This window comes from Cervus canadensis, chromosome 5, assembly GCF_019320065.1.
Source record: "Cervus canadensis isolate Bull #8, Minnesota chromosome 5, ASM1932006v1, whole genome shotgun sequence".
Classification (NCBI taxonomy): Eukaryota; Metazoa; Chordata; class Mammalia; order Artiodactyla; family Cervidae; genus Cervus; species Cervus canadensis.
In genome coordinates, this window is record NC_057390.1 from 44,531,332 (window position 1) to 44,544,924 (window position 13,593).

Sequence of the window (13,593 nt, forward strand, 5' to 3'; positions counted from 1 at the left end):
TTTCTTATAACAACACTGGGAATGTTATTATCATAGACACTTTCATTGGACCAAGGAAGAAACTGACACTCTGAGGCTTACCCCATGTGGCTAGTGAGTAGTGAACGGGGGCTTTCATCAGGTTCTCTGGTGTTTAGCCCCCAGGCCTCTCTCTGCTTCCTGGGGCTTCTGTGGTGTCAGAAACACCTGGGCAGCTTTGACTTTGTTTTTTCCAACAAAACTGAGCTGCTTTCATGGCACCTTTTTCCCACGCTGAGGGCCGACCTCCAAATAACTCCAAGACATTGAAAAGAAAGAGATCTGCGAGTTGTGTGTGGGTCTCAGACAAAGGCCTATTTAATTGCATTCACAAGTCTGTTCTCTATGTAAGTCTTTCTTAGCGAGGAAAGGAGAGGGTGGGAGAGAAACATTGACATATATACATTACCATGTGTAAAACAGATAGACTGTAGCCCTCCAGTCTCCACTGTCCATGGATTTCCCAGGCGAGAATACTGGAGTGGGTGGCCATTCCCTTCTCCAACAGATCTTCCTGACCCAGGGCTCAAACCAGGGTCTCCTGCATTGCAGGCAGATTCTTTACCATCTGAGCTACCAGGGAGACCCATAATATAGCTAATGGTAAGTTGTTGTATCTGGTGTTCTGTGACAACCTGGAAGACTGGGATGGGGGGAGGTGGGAGGGAGGTTCAAGAGGGAGAGAAAGTATGTATACCTATGGCTGATTCGTGTTGATCTATGGCAGAAAACAACATAACATTGTAAAGCAATTATCCTCCAATTAAAAATGCGTGTGTGTGCTCATTTGCCTCAGTCATGTCTGACTCTTTGCGACCCACTGGACTGTAGTCTGCCAGGCTCCTCTGTCCATGGGATTCTCCAGGCTAGAATACTGGAGTGGGTTGCCATGCCCTTCTCCAGGGTATTTTCCCAACCCAGAGATCGAACCCACATCTCTTATATCTTTTGCACTACAGGTGGATTCTTAACATTGAGCCACCGGGGAAGTCCCCAATTAAAAATAAATAAATTTTGAAAATGCATTCAATCAGTAACTCTCTGTTTGAACCCCACGTGCTCAGCATGGGGCAATGGAGTGACCCACCAGCGCATCCTCATGCCCGTGTGTAACCCCCTCCAAGGGCAGGCCCTGGGACCATATGTCTGTGGAGAACCAAGGCACATCTGAGCTCCTGCAGGCTGCCTCGGCGTCCCCCTGGGATGCCCCTCGTCAGCGGCGGAGGTGGGCAGGTGGGCAGTGAACGGTCCGCCAACACCGCCAGGTGGTTGAGGAGCTCAGAGATGGACTCTGGAGACCCTATTAGTGGAGGAGGGGCAGAGTGGGGTCAGTGTAGGGGGCTGTGTCCCTGAGGAGGTGACATTTGAGCTGCCCTCTGAAGGATGACAGAAATTCACCAGAAGGAGTAAGAGCTCTCTTGGCAGGAGATCTACATGAACAAAGCTCAAAGACTTGAGAGTATAAAGCACAGAAGGGTGGTGTGGGGCCGAAGGTACATGTGTGTGTGAGAGAGACAAGGGGGAAGGAGACAGAGACTGAGAAAGAGGCTCTATGTAAGTTTCCCTAACATTCCTTGGCCTCTGACTCCCCCCTTGAGCCCCTGCCTGGGGGCTCTCGGCCCAGCCCTGACCTCTATGGGCCTCTGCCTATTCCCCACAGGCTCGGAGCTTCTGCACTTGAGCCCCACCAGGGCTTCCCTGTTCCCCCAGCAGCCCCGCTATGACTTTGTTCTTCCTAAGCCTGTCCTAAGCTTGGCTTCCACCAGGACACTCGATCCCATCCCATGGCTGGCAGTGGGGCGCGGCCCTCACAGCAGCTGCAGGGATGGTTGACTCCAGATGGAAAGTGTTTCGAGAATTCTGACGTGACATCACGCTGTCAGGACATCGCGCTGACGGTCAGTAACCGATCCGGGAGTGGCCAGGTGGACTCATCGCCAGCTTTGCCCCTTGCCCAGGGCTGGCTCGGGTCAAGGAGCTTGGCTGGGTTGGGGGGGGGGTGATTGGTGGCACAGGGCGGGGCCTTCTGGGGGTCTAGGACCTCACCAGTAGCAGCTCAGAGGCCAATGGATGTCCATCTCCTTCCTATGAACTGGGCCCAGCAGACGCCCTGCACCCACATCCCGCACCGTGGGCAAGGCCCAGTTTGGCTGCTCTCCCGCAGCTCTCCTACCTGCCCTGGGACCTCGGGCACCTCTCCTCCCACACAGGCCAGATCACCACCCCTAAAAGGCCACTAACACTCTGCCTGTGGCTTCTTTGGGCTCACTCTGCTAGCCCCGCCAAGCCTGCTGGGCCAGGTGATGACTGGGGGCTGCCCTGGCCGCCGGGCCGGAGAGTGAAAGGGGAGTCCCGCCACAGCTGACATCCGTACCCGGGCTGGGACCCAGGGCTTGTCTTCAAGGCACCATCTGTTGCCTGCGAGGGCTGAGCAGGGACAGGAGGCTGGCACCAGGGCTCAGAAGGCAGGGCTGGGAGGGGGGAGGTCACGGTGGTTTGTGGGTGGTTTGCTGCCCTTGCGGAGACAACACCCTTGCTGCCCTCTCTTCTTCTGCCACCCTCACTCACTTGTGCAGAGTTCAGACCTGGAGCTGAAGAGTAAGAGTTAGAAGTGGTCAGCCACCCCCCGCCCCGGCTCAGGCTGGCTTCGGCTTCCCCGACATCAAGAGCATTTCCTTCTGGGGAAGCCAGAGGGCATAGCCAGATGGGCTGTAGCCCAGGCAAGCCTCCAGTGCTGGGCATCACAGCGGTCACTGCGGAATCATGAGACAGGAGTTGGATACTGGGCATGGGGCCACAGGATGGCCTTCCTGGGGTTGGTGCCCTGGCTGGCTCTCTGCGCCTCTCTGGAGCAGACTGGTCTGACCACAGAGCTGGACATGATGGGAGACACCTCGGAGTGGGAACAAGCCCCTGGCTGGTCATGACCCTCAGGACAGAATGGTGGTGTTCACAGGGACTGGGGAGCAAGAGAGTCATCTGGGCTCTTGGCTCCCTGCTGTCACCACCTGCTACTTTGCAAGGGGCCAGTGGCTTTGAGGGGCTTCCCAGGTGGCTCAGCAGTAAAGAATCTGCCTGCTGATGCAAGAGACACAGGTTCAATCCCTGGGTCAGGAATATCCCCTGGAGAAGGGCATGGCAACCCACTCCAATATTCTTGCCTAAAGAATCCCATGGACAGAGGAGTCTGGCAGGCTACAGTTCATGGGGTCGCAAAGAGTTGGACACGATTGATTGTGCATGCACACACACACACACACACAGAGGATTGGAGAGAAGAGAGCAAAGGAAGGTGAGGGGGTCTGAAGATCAGGAGGGAAACAGAGAAGGAAGAGAAGGACAGTAGAGGGAAGAGGAGAGAGAGAGGGCGGAGATGTGAGAGAAAAGGCTACAGGTAACAGAGACCTCAATATAACAGAGGCTTAAACAAGATGGTGGTTTCTCCCACATACAGCTGTAGGTAGGGGGTCCAGGGCTAAAGCTGGAACCCAGGTTTGCATTTTTTTCCCCCACTCCTAACAATTCCAAGCTGTAGCATGGAGGAAGGGGTGGGGGAAGGGCATGCCCAAGAAAGGCCCAAGAGAGACCCAGGAGGGCGTTGCACACATGACTTTTCCTGCCAGCTCCCTGCATCTACATCTTACAGTTACATCTAGCTGCAAGGGAGGCTGGGAAATGTAGTTGTTCTGAGCATCCCTGTGTCCAGATTAGAAAGAATGAGAAAGAATGGGACTGGCTATTGGGACAGGAAGATAAAGAGGAAAGGAAACTCTTGGAAGGAGGAGTGGACAGGACAGGAAGGGAAGGAGGGTTAAAACCCCCTGGAGCAGCTTGTACGCATGGCCAGACCTGACCTCCCAGCACACCTGGCTCCCCCCAGGATGACTGGGTCTAAGGGTTTGCCTTAGGCAAGTTCCTTGGGGGTCAAGAGTCCTCTCTCTTCTCAAAGACTGATTAACCTGCTTCTGGGGCCCAGACCAGAAGTGGGCTATAAATACTTCGGTGAGGTCTCTGGAGAAGGCCTGCATCTAAAAAAAGGAAAGAAAATCAAGTGCAGGGTTTTATCAACATTCTCCCACTTAGTCAAGAGGCTCCGGAATGTACCTGGAGGTTGCGAAGATGGGTGTGACGTCATACTGAGCCAGAATGTAAGGAAGGAACTTGTCCAGTTTCCCTCAAGGTACATGAAGGTACATAAAATACGGGACTGAGGAAAAAAAATAAAATAAAATACGGGATCATCTCACACATCAGCTAGGTTGCTTTGGGCAATCAGTAACAATAAACCCAATCAGAATGTTCAGTAAGAGCATTTGTTATCTTCCAAAATGAGGAGTCCAGAGGAGGGCAGTTCCAGGATTGGTTAACTCAATAGCTGTGTGATATCTGGGCTCTGATTCCATTTTTCAGACATTCTCATAGCTTTTCTGTTTGGTTGTAAGATGGCAGCTGTACCTCTAAGCATTATATCCTCCTAAAATTGCTTTCAGAGGAAGTATTTTCCTCATCGGTGTAACATTTTAACTGAGAGGATAACCTTTCCCAGAAATTCTTCATCAGAATTCCCCTTCTCTTGGCTAGAGTGTTGTTATTGCTCAGTTGCTCAGTTGTGTCTGACCCTTTGCGACCCCCTGGACTACAGCATGCCAGCTTTCCCTGTCCTTCACTATCTCCTGGAGTTTGCTCAGATTCACGTCCATTGAGTCAGTGGTGCCATCCAGCCATCTCATCCTCTGCCTCCCTCTCCTCCTTTTGCCTTTGATCTTTCCCAGCATCAGGGTCTTTTCCAATGAGTCGGCTCTTTGCATCAGGTGGCCAAAGTTTTGGAGTTTCAGGTTCAGCATCAGTCCTTCCAATGAATATTCAGAGTTGATTTCCTTTAGGGTTGACTGATTTGTTCTTCTTGCACTCAAGAGACTCTCAAGAGTCTTCTCCAGCACCACAATTCAAATTTGGCTAGACTGCGTTACATCTATGTCCCCCAATGAAATTCTGGCAAGGGAGAATGGCATTACCCATTCCCATGGGGATGGTTGGTTTAGGTCAATCCTGACTCATTATCTGGGGCCCACCTTCTCTGAGCAACTGGATTCTGAATAGATGAATTTCTTTTATCAAAGAAATAGGCCCCCATGTTATAGGGAGCCATGGCTGTTGGTTAGGCTTAGGGAAAACATTACTAATCACTTATAGATCTCCTTTTCTGACTGTTATTACCAGTCAAAGTTGGCACAGGAGATAAAGCATGTGTCCTCTTGGCCTTAGATAATGTGACATAAAGAAACAATTATACAGGGTGTCTTTAGTGACCCAGTCATCTTATTGCCTCACATGGTATCTTCTTAAAATTTTTAAATTTTTTTATTGGGGTATAATTGTTTTATAATGCTGTGTTAGTTTCTGTTGTACAATAGAATGAATCAGCTACATGTATACATATATCCCTTCCTCTTGAGCCTCCCTCCCACCCGCCCTCACATGACATCTTTAAATATGTCTACAAATCCTTTGGCAATCTTTCCTCCAAAGGTGGAAGCATATTCCCCTCCCCTTGAGTGGGGGGTTGGACTTAGTGATTCATTTCTAATGAATAGAAAATGACAGGAGTGATGGTGTGTGAATTGTGAGACTAAGTATAAAAGACAGTGCAGCTTTCTCGTTGCTCTCTCTTGGGTCACTTTCTCTGGGGAGGCCAGCCACCAGGCCATGAAGGCACTCCAGCAGCCCTACAAAGAAGTCCGCAAGGGGGAAGAGCTCAACCTTCTACAATCAGCTGAGTGAAGAAGCCATTCTGGAAGTGGATTTTCCGGCCCCAGGCAAGTCTTCAGATAAATGCAGTCCCAGCCAACATCTTGACTGCAACCTTATGAGAGAGCCCCAGCCAGAAACCCCCAGTTAAGCCACTCTCAAATTGCTGACTTTTTCACAGAAACCATGGGATAATAAATGTTTCTTGTTTGAAACCATCAAGTGAAAGTGGTAGTCGCTCAGTCGTGTCTGACTCTTTGCCATCCCATGGACTGTAGCCCGCCAGGCTCCTCTGTCCATGGAGTACTCCAGGCAAGAATACTGGAGTGAGTAGTCATGCCCTTCTCCAGGGGATCTTTCCAACCCAAGGATCAGACCTGGTCTCCTGCATTGCAGGCAGACTCTTTGCCATCTGAGCCACAATGGAAGCCACCAAGTTTGGAGTAATTTGTTGTGCAGCCAGAGCTGGGACTAGGGTAAAGCAAGTGAGGAACCCAACCCTGAAAATGAATGCCTTCTTAACTCTGTGCCCTGGCTTCCTCATTTGCCTCACCTTAGTCCCAGCTCTATGTGTGTGTTTAGTTGCTAAGTTGTACCTGACTCTTGGCAGCCCCATGCACTGTAGCCTGCCAGGCTTCGTGGTCCATGGGATTTCCTAGGCAAGAATACTGGAGTGGGTTGCCAGAGAATCTTCCCAACCCAGGGTTTGAACCCTCATCTCCTGCATTGGCAGGCAGATTTTTTACAGCTGAGTCACTATATCTAGCAGGATGTAAAGTTTCATGCTCCTTTTACCTACCTAACATTTTCCAGCTGGTACCTGGAGGTCCTTGGGGTTCTGAAGAAGCTTGCTCCTTCTCCAGCTCCAAAGGTGGAGCATGTGACTAAGTACATCAGCCCATTCCCGTGCCCTTAGGTCATAGTGAAGGGATCGGTTGTAGTACATGACCCCATTCTGTCCAATCAGAATAGATGTCAAGCCTTTTGCTAGGGATGCTGAGACAGATACAATTCCATGCTTGTGACTGAACAAGGTAAATGCAACCAGGGGGGACTTCTGATAGCCTTTGGGAGTCCTCTGAGGGGAGTCAGTTTGGGGATAAAGCTGTTAGCAGGATACAAAGAAACTGGGTCCTTGGTAATATTGTTCATTGCTAGATTAACACCTACCTAAAGCCAGCCTCTTCTCTGGACTTTTCAGCCCAGGGAGTTAAGAATTTCCCTTTAAAACTTTTAAACCCAGTTTGAGTCTGGTTTTCTGTTACAGGCAGAGGAAAGCCCAAACGTGATGTTAAACACACGGAGGAGACCCCACATGGGTTACTCACACAGATGCTGCCAAAGATCCTGCTGTTTCATACCGTGCAGAGTAAGTATCCAGATGTTCCATCGAAGTGTTGTTTCAGCCAGATGTTGACTATACTGTAGATCCAAGGTTAAGCTGGTTTAATGCTTAAAAGCAAACACCCCTGTTCCTCTGCCCCCCATCTGGTGTCTTCCCACTCCTAGTCCCTTCCAGGTCGTCATGTCCTACCCAAATCCTCAGGCAGGTGTTGTGATTTGTATCGTGTGATACCACCTACCCCACTTGTCTCCTTCCCCTACAGTTATGTGGACCAGGAATTAGTATCTAGCTCACAGAGCCAGTCTATAAGCTGGGCAACAACCCACATGTGGCTGGCATGAAGAGATGAGCTGAGGAAGTCAGTCTTCCTTTGTCTCTCTGAACTGAGACATCCTGAAGAAGGAAGAGGTTACAGGCAGAGACAGGGCCACAGGAGAATGTTGAGCAAGCAAAGTTATGCAGAAGAGAGAAGGGGAGTGAGCCCCTAAAAAAGAGGTGGAGAACCATTAGTCAGGATAGGCTAGGTTCTGCTGTGGAAACAAACATCCCCCTGATCTCAGTGGCTTAACCCAACAAAGGTTTATTCCTGACCCCACATGACTTACCTGTCACCTGTGAACAGGAAAGACTCTGTGTACTGTGGCCACATGAGAACTCAGAGCAACAAAGACTCCCTTTCGACCCAGGCTTCCACAATTGCAGAGGTAGGGGAAGGAAATTCAGCCAGTTGCATGTCAGCTTTTAAAACTTCTGTCCAGAGGTGACACATGCCCCTTCTGCTTACAATTCATTGGCTAAAGCAAACCTCATGGCTGTGCCTAATTTGAAGATTTGTGACCAGCCTTATTGATTCCACAGAGAGGGAAGCTGGTCCCCAGAGCAGCCTCAGACCCCACAGGTCCAGATTTCATGAGGCCCTGCCATGCTGTGGTTTATACTCACACAAGATCCCCATCACCCTTATTATCACACACCTGTCTTGCAATGCCCATCATCTCCACACACACATTTGCTTATTTCTTGCAACTTAGGATCTCCCTTGGTGACTTCCCTGGTGGTCCGGTGGCTAAGATTCCATGCTTGCAATGCAAGTGGCCTGGGTTCCATCCCTGTTCAGAGAACTAGATCCCACACGTGTATGTGTGTTTAGTCACTCAGATGTGTCTGACCCTTTGGACTATAGCCTACCAGGCTCCTCTGTCTGTGGAATTTTTCAGGCAAGAATACTGGAGTGGGTTGCCATTTCCTCCTTCACGGTATCTTCCCGACCCAGTGATCGAATTTGTGTCTCCTGCATTGCAGGCAGATTCTTTACCTGCTTAGCCATCAGGGAAGCCCCATATACTGCAACTAAAGTTTCCTCTGGCCACAGTTAAAGATCCCTCTGGCCACAATTAAAGATCCCACATGCTGCAATGAAGATCAAAGATCCTGAGTGCTACAACTAAGACCCAGGGCAGCCAAATAAATAAATATTTAAAAAAAAAGATCTCCCTCTAGGGACTCTAGGGACTTATTTCCTTTGAATGTTCCTTTCCTCTGGGGACTCCCTTTCTCGAAAGTCTAAAGCCAGGAACTCACTAATAGCCCAGTGGTTAGGACTCCATGTGCTCTCACTGCTGAGGGCCCAGGTTCAATCTCCAGTCAGGGAACTAAAATCCCACAAGACATGTGGTCTGGCCAAAAACAAACAAACAAAACAAACCTAAAACCAGCACAAATCATCCTTGTGTCTCTGATTTGTAGCATAGTGAGGATCTACAGGTCCTCCTGCTTTGGGAATGTCAGGGAAGGGTTCAGAGAAACTCCATTTGCACATGAAGACTGTAGGATCCTCTAGTAGGAATGCTCCACATCTATGAAGTTTTCTAGTGCTTACTATTTGCCAAGCACTGTGCTAAGAACTTTGCCTGAATTTTCTCATTTAAAATACTTATTGACCTCACTTTGCAGGTGAATAAACTATGGCAACTCCCTTGAGGTAAGATTTTCTTATCTATGTTCCTCATACTATAGTATGCCTCCAAGAAAGATGGTGAAGAGGGCTTTGGGGCTGATGGGCAGCCTGGGGGACTGAGGTTCATTTCTGAGGAGAGGATAGAGTGTATGTGTGGGTGGGTATGTGTATGTGGGGTGGGATAGAGTGTATGTGGGGTGAAGCAGCCTCAGGTGGGTAGAAAGCTTACCTCCAAGAAGGAGAGACATGCTTAACAGGGTGGGGGTTGGTATCTTTCAGATGCCCTTGGGCCCAGACTCAAGTTCTACTTGGAGAAGATTGAGAAATTGAAATAAGCTGTCTTTGACTGAGCACCTATAGTGACCAAATAGTGGTCTCTAATCACCTTTTTGCTGCTTTCCTGGTGGCTCAGAAGTAAAGAATCTGCGTGCAATGCAGGAGATCCAGTTTGATCCCTGGGTCAGGAAGATCCCCTGGAGGAGGGCATGGCAACCCATTCCAGTATTCTTGCCTAGAGAATCCCCATGGACAGAGGAGCCTTGTGGCTACAGTCTATAGGATCGCTAAGAGTCTGATAAGACTGAAGAGACTGAGAACATATGCAAGCATCTTTTCTCATTGAAAGGAATCAAGTCTTCTTGGAGAATTGGCTGTTTCCAGGTACAGAGCAATAATTATACAAGATAAACGCAGAGTATCTTTTATCAGAAGTTAAGAAAGCTGTCAAACCTCACTGGGCTCATGTCAAAAGGGCTCAGATGCCAACATCAAGGAGCATCAAATACAAAACCAACCAAATAAAAACCTTGCAGTGAATTGAAACACATCAAATATTTTTAAAATCGATAAATTAAAATGATAATAATAAAAGACATTTGGAGGATGCTTAGAGAAAAATAACTCACTATTCTAAGACCTGATAAATAAAGGGAAAAAAACTTTTTTAAAAGTTACCCGTGGGGCCTCTCAATGATACAGTAAAGTTGAGGGTTAGTTGGAAGGTTTCTCACATACTCCCCAGACTCTCCCTCTCACTCTTTCCAGCTCTGAATTTCCACCATTAGAGACTCATTTCTTTCAGGTTAGAGGTGTCCTTAATTTGAGTCAAGGTACACTTGGGAAAGATTTGTTAACTACGTCCCACACAGATTGTGATAGAGGGAAAGTGGAGAGTCCTGTGGTTTCTGGGGTCTGGACAGGTCGGGGTACAGCCAGAGAAGAAAGGCTGGAGGGGAAAGATCATGGCACCATCATGGAGGTCAGGAGAACCCCCTGGGCTGGCCTTCCATAGTACAGCTCCAACCCGATCGGATGAGTTGGATCCAGCAGGTTGAAAGCATGCCAGAGACATACATTTATTACACATTCTGGGTGATTCAAATGCAAGTTGTCCTGCTACCATCTTCGGGGGACACTGGACCAGGGCCCCTGAATCTCTCCTCCTGGTCTCTGTGACTTCCTGCTCCGGCAGCGTGGACTGTCACAGCTGAGCACATACATCTTCTGCAAAGCTCACCAGTCCCCATCACTCTGGGACCTCTTCACTACTGCTAGCTCCCTTTACGATGCCAGGCCCTTTCCTATGCGGGAAGCGGGTACCGCAGAGGAGGGACACAGTCACATGGGCCCCAGTGTGAGTCTGAGCTGCCTGCCCTTATTCTCCCTCTCACAGCCTCCCCAGCTGTCCCGCCCAGCTCCTCCTGTGACAGCCCACTCCCTTGGAGCCCCTGATGCTTGACAACTCCTCTCAGGCTCTCCTGGGCCGGGACTCTACATCCCAGCCCAGGCCTCGACATGCCTTCAGGCCTGTGCGTGTTAGTCGCTCAGTTGTGTCTGACTCTTTGCCACTCCATGGACTATCGCCTGCCAGGCTCCTCTGTCCATGGAATACTCCAGGCAAGGATAATGGAGTGGGTTGCCATTCCCTTCTCCAGGGGATCTTCCTGACCCAAGGATCCAATCTGGGTCTCCTGCATTGCAGGCAGATTCTTTACCATCTGAGCAGCCAGGATCCCTCTATCCCCGCTGGTGCCCTCATGGGGCACCTGTCCCTGGGCAGGAGGTTCTTTGTAGCCCTGCAGACCAGTTCTGTGGTTGAGCCAGGTTTGCAGCCGGTCTACCTTCACTCTAGAGTCTGCAAAGCATCCTTTTTTATCCCCTTTCCCACCCCACCACCCCACCTAGCCCCTTCCCATCCTGTGGGCCTCTCCCATCTCTCCCTCCCTGCTGAGATGAGCACCCATCTTCCAGGCCAGAGTTCACCCTCCCCTAGTAACACTCCTCAGCCCATCTCTTCCCCAAGGACCAACCGCCCCATCTGGGGCTGACCTTCTGAGTCTGGTCCCCATACGCTCGGCCCTGACTAATGGGTCCTGGCTGAGCACCCCTGCCCTGACACCCGGCCTTTGCCTGACCCCATGGGGAGGCTTGGGCGCCAGCCTGGGCCCTCCCTGACTGAACTGTCCCCCAGCACCCAAGCCTGGGTTGTGACATCTTTCCACTGAGCAGCTCTTATTTTGAGAAGGCAAAACACACCCCTCTCCTCGTGCTGACGCCGCACGCGCTGGCGTGAAAACCCGGCTGGCCGTGTTTATTTTTCTTCCTTTAATTTCCCCTTTAGAACAAACACCAGTCCTGTAACACCGACCACCCTCTCCTTTCAGATCCACAGCCTCCGCACCACCTGCCCCCCCATCCTGGTCCTCCCCGGCGCAGCTGTGAATGAGAACAGACTAAGTCCTTTAGCAGGAGGCAGTGGCCTGAATGAATTGATCCCAGCCTCCCAGCCAGCAGGGAAGGAGGGCTTGTGAGCATGTGTGTTTGCTTTTTAGAAACTCTTTGCACATCCCGAGGCTCCTATTTTCCCCTGGGCCTTGGAGCCAACGCCTCTCCACCTCACCCCCCTTCCCCTGACTCCTTTCACATTTGATTTGAATTCCTTTTTGGTCCCATGCATTTTGTTTTCTGTTTTCTACAAGGGAGCCTGAATCGGGGCCTCAGAAAAACAAGACTGGGCTGCCAACTGGAAATGTTTGCTCTGGGGGCGAGTTCGGAGGCTGGCGTCAGGCGGGGCAAGATCCGTGCCAGTGGAATGCGATTTAGGGGGGGAGCTGCAGGTCACTCAATCGCTGGCAGCCCGCCCGGGAGCAACTGAATGCTTTCTGAGCTGTGTGTGTGTGCGTGTCTGTGTGTGTGTGTGTGTGTGTGTAGACTTTTCCCTCATGCAAACAGAGCCCTGGAGACGTGGAGACAGAAGCATTAGGAAGAAACTAGACAGAGGTTTGGAAAAATCAGGGGAACCAGAGAGATTAGGTGGGTGGGGGTGGGAAGATGGTGCCAGGATCTGTGTGGCCACTTTATGCAGCACCCATTGTGTCCTCTGCCTAAAGCTCAGGGTGGGGGTGCTCTGGAGCAAAGAGAGATGCAGTCCCCTGCCCCAGCTCCCAGTGACTCATAGGCTCTTTGAGAAACAAGGGTCTCAGCGCAGAGCAGTCAGGCTAGCTTGGAAGTTCCCTGGCTGGAGTCAGGAGACCAGCGGTGCCAATAAGGTCAAGAGAGTCTGTCTCCTGAGGAGTGGTCTGGATGTTCCCTGAGCGGTCATGCAGACTGCATGAATGGCTGAGGTTTTTCAGGGAAGGCTCCCCAGAGGAGGTGTAGTAGGGTCCCAGCCCTGAGTATGAAGTACACGTCTTTCTCTGCTTATGATGGGATTATATCTTAATACATCCATCAGTAGTTGAAAGTACTTTTAAGTCAAAAAAATGTATGTAATACAGCCAATCTACTAAAGATCACAACTTAACCTACCCTACGTTAAACATGCTTGGGACACTCCATTAGCCTACACAAACCCATTTTAACAAATAACCTATTTTGTAGCGGTGGTAAAGAATCTACATGCCAATGCAGGAGACACAAAAGACACAGGTTTGATCCTTGGGTCAGGAAGATACCCTGGAGAAGGGAATGGCAACCCACTCTAGTATTCTTGCCTGGAAAATCCCATGGACAGGGGAGCCTGGCGGGCAACAGTCCATGGGGTCGTAAAGAGTTGAACATGACAGAGCGCACACATGGCATGGACTTTCTTATGTAATTTACGGCACACTGGACGGAAAGTGAAAAACAGAAGTTGTCTGGGGACGGAACGTTTGTGCGTTGGTGTGATCACGTGGTTGTCTGCAAGCGGCAGCTGCCCCTGAGGAGCATCTCAAGAGAGTATCACTTCGTGTGGGGGTGGTTTATTCACTCAGTCACGTCTGACCCTTGGGACCCCATGGATTGTAGTTCAGAGCTTGGTCCATGGGATTTCCCAGGCAAGGGTTGCCATTTCTTCCTCCAGGGGATCTTCCCAACCCAGGGATTGAACTCAGGTCTCCTGCATTGCACGTGGAATCCTTACCCACTGAACCACCAGGGAAGCACGACGTGTGCAGGAAAAGAACAAAATTTCAGGATAGCTGTTTCTACTGAATGTGTATCACTTTCACACCACCATAAAAATAAAAAAGTCTTCAGTCAAACC

At 50.2% G+C, this 13,593-nt stretch overlaps 2 long non-coding RNA genes across 2 annotated transcripts; one reads left to right on the forward strand and one right to left on the reverse strand.

Annotated features, from left to right (window-relative positions):
- Positions 1-969: 969 nt before the first annotated feature.
- On the reverse strand, positions 970-7,161 carry LOC122441751. The gene is made up of 3 exons (XR_006269435.1): positions 7,095-7,161; positions 4,123-4,225; positions 970-2,609 (listed from the first exon to the last, which is right to left on the reverse strand). It is a non-coding gene; the product is annotated as an uncharacterized LOC122441751 (long non-coding RNA).
- Positions 7,032-9,420, forward strand: LOC122441750. Its single transcript, XR_006269434.1, has 3 exons — positions 7,032-7,135; positions 9,065-9,092; positions 9,348-9,420. It is a non-coding gene; the product is annotated as an uncharacterized LOC122441750 (long non-coding RNA).
- The last annotated feature ends 4,173 nt before the right edge of the window (positions 9,421-13,593 follow it).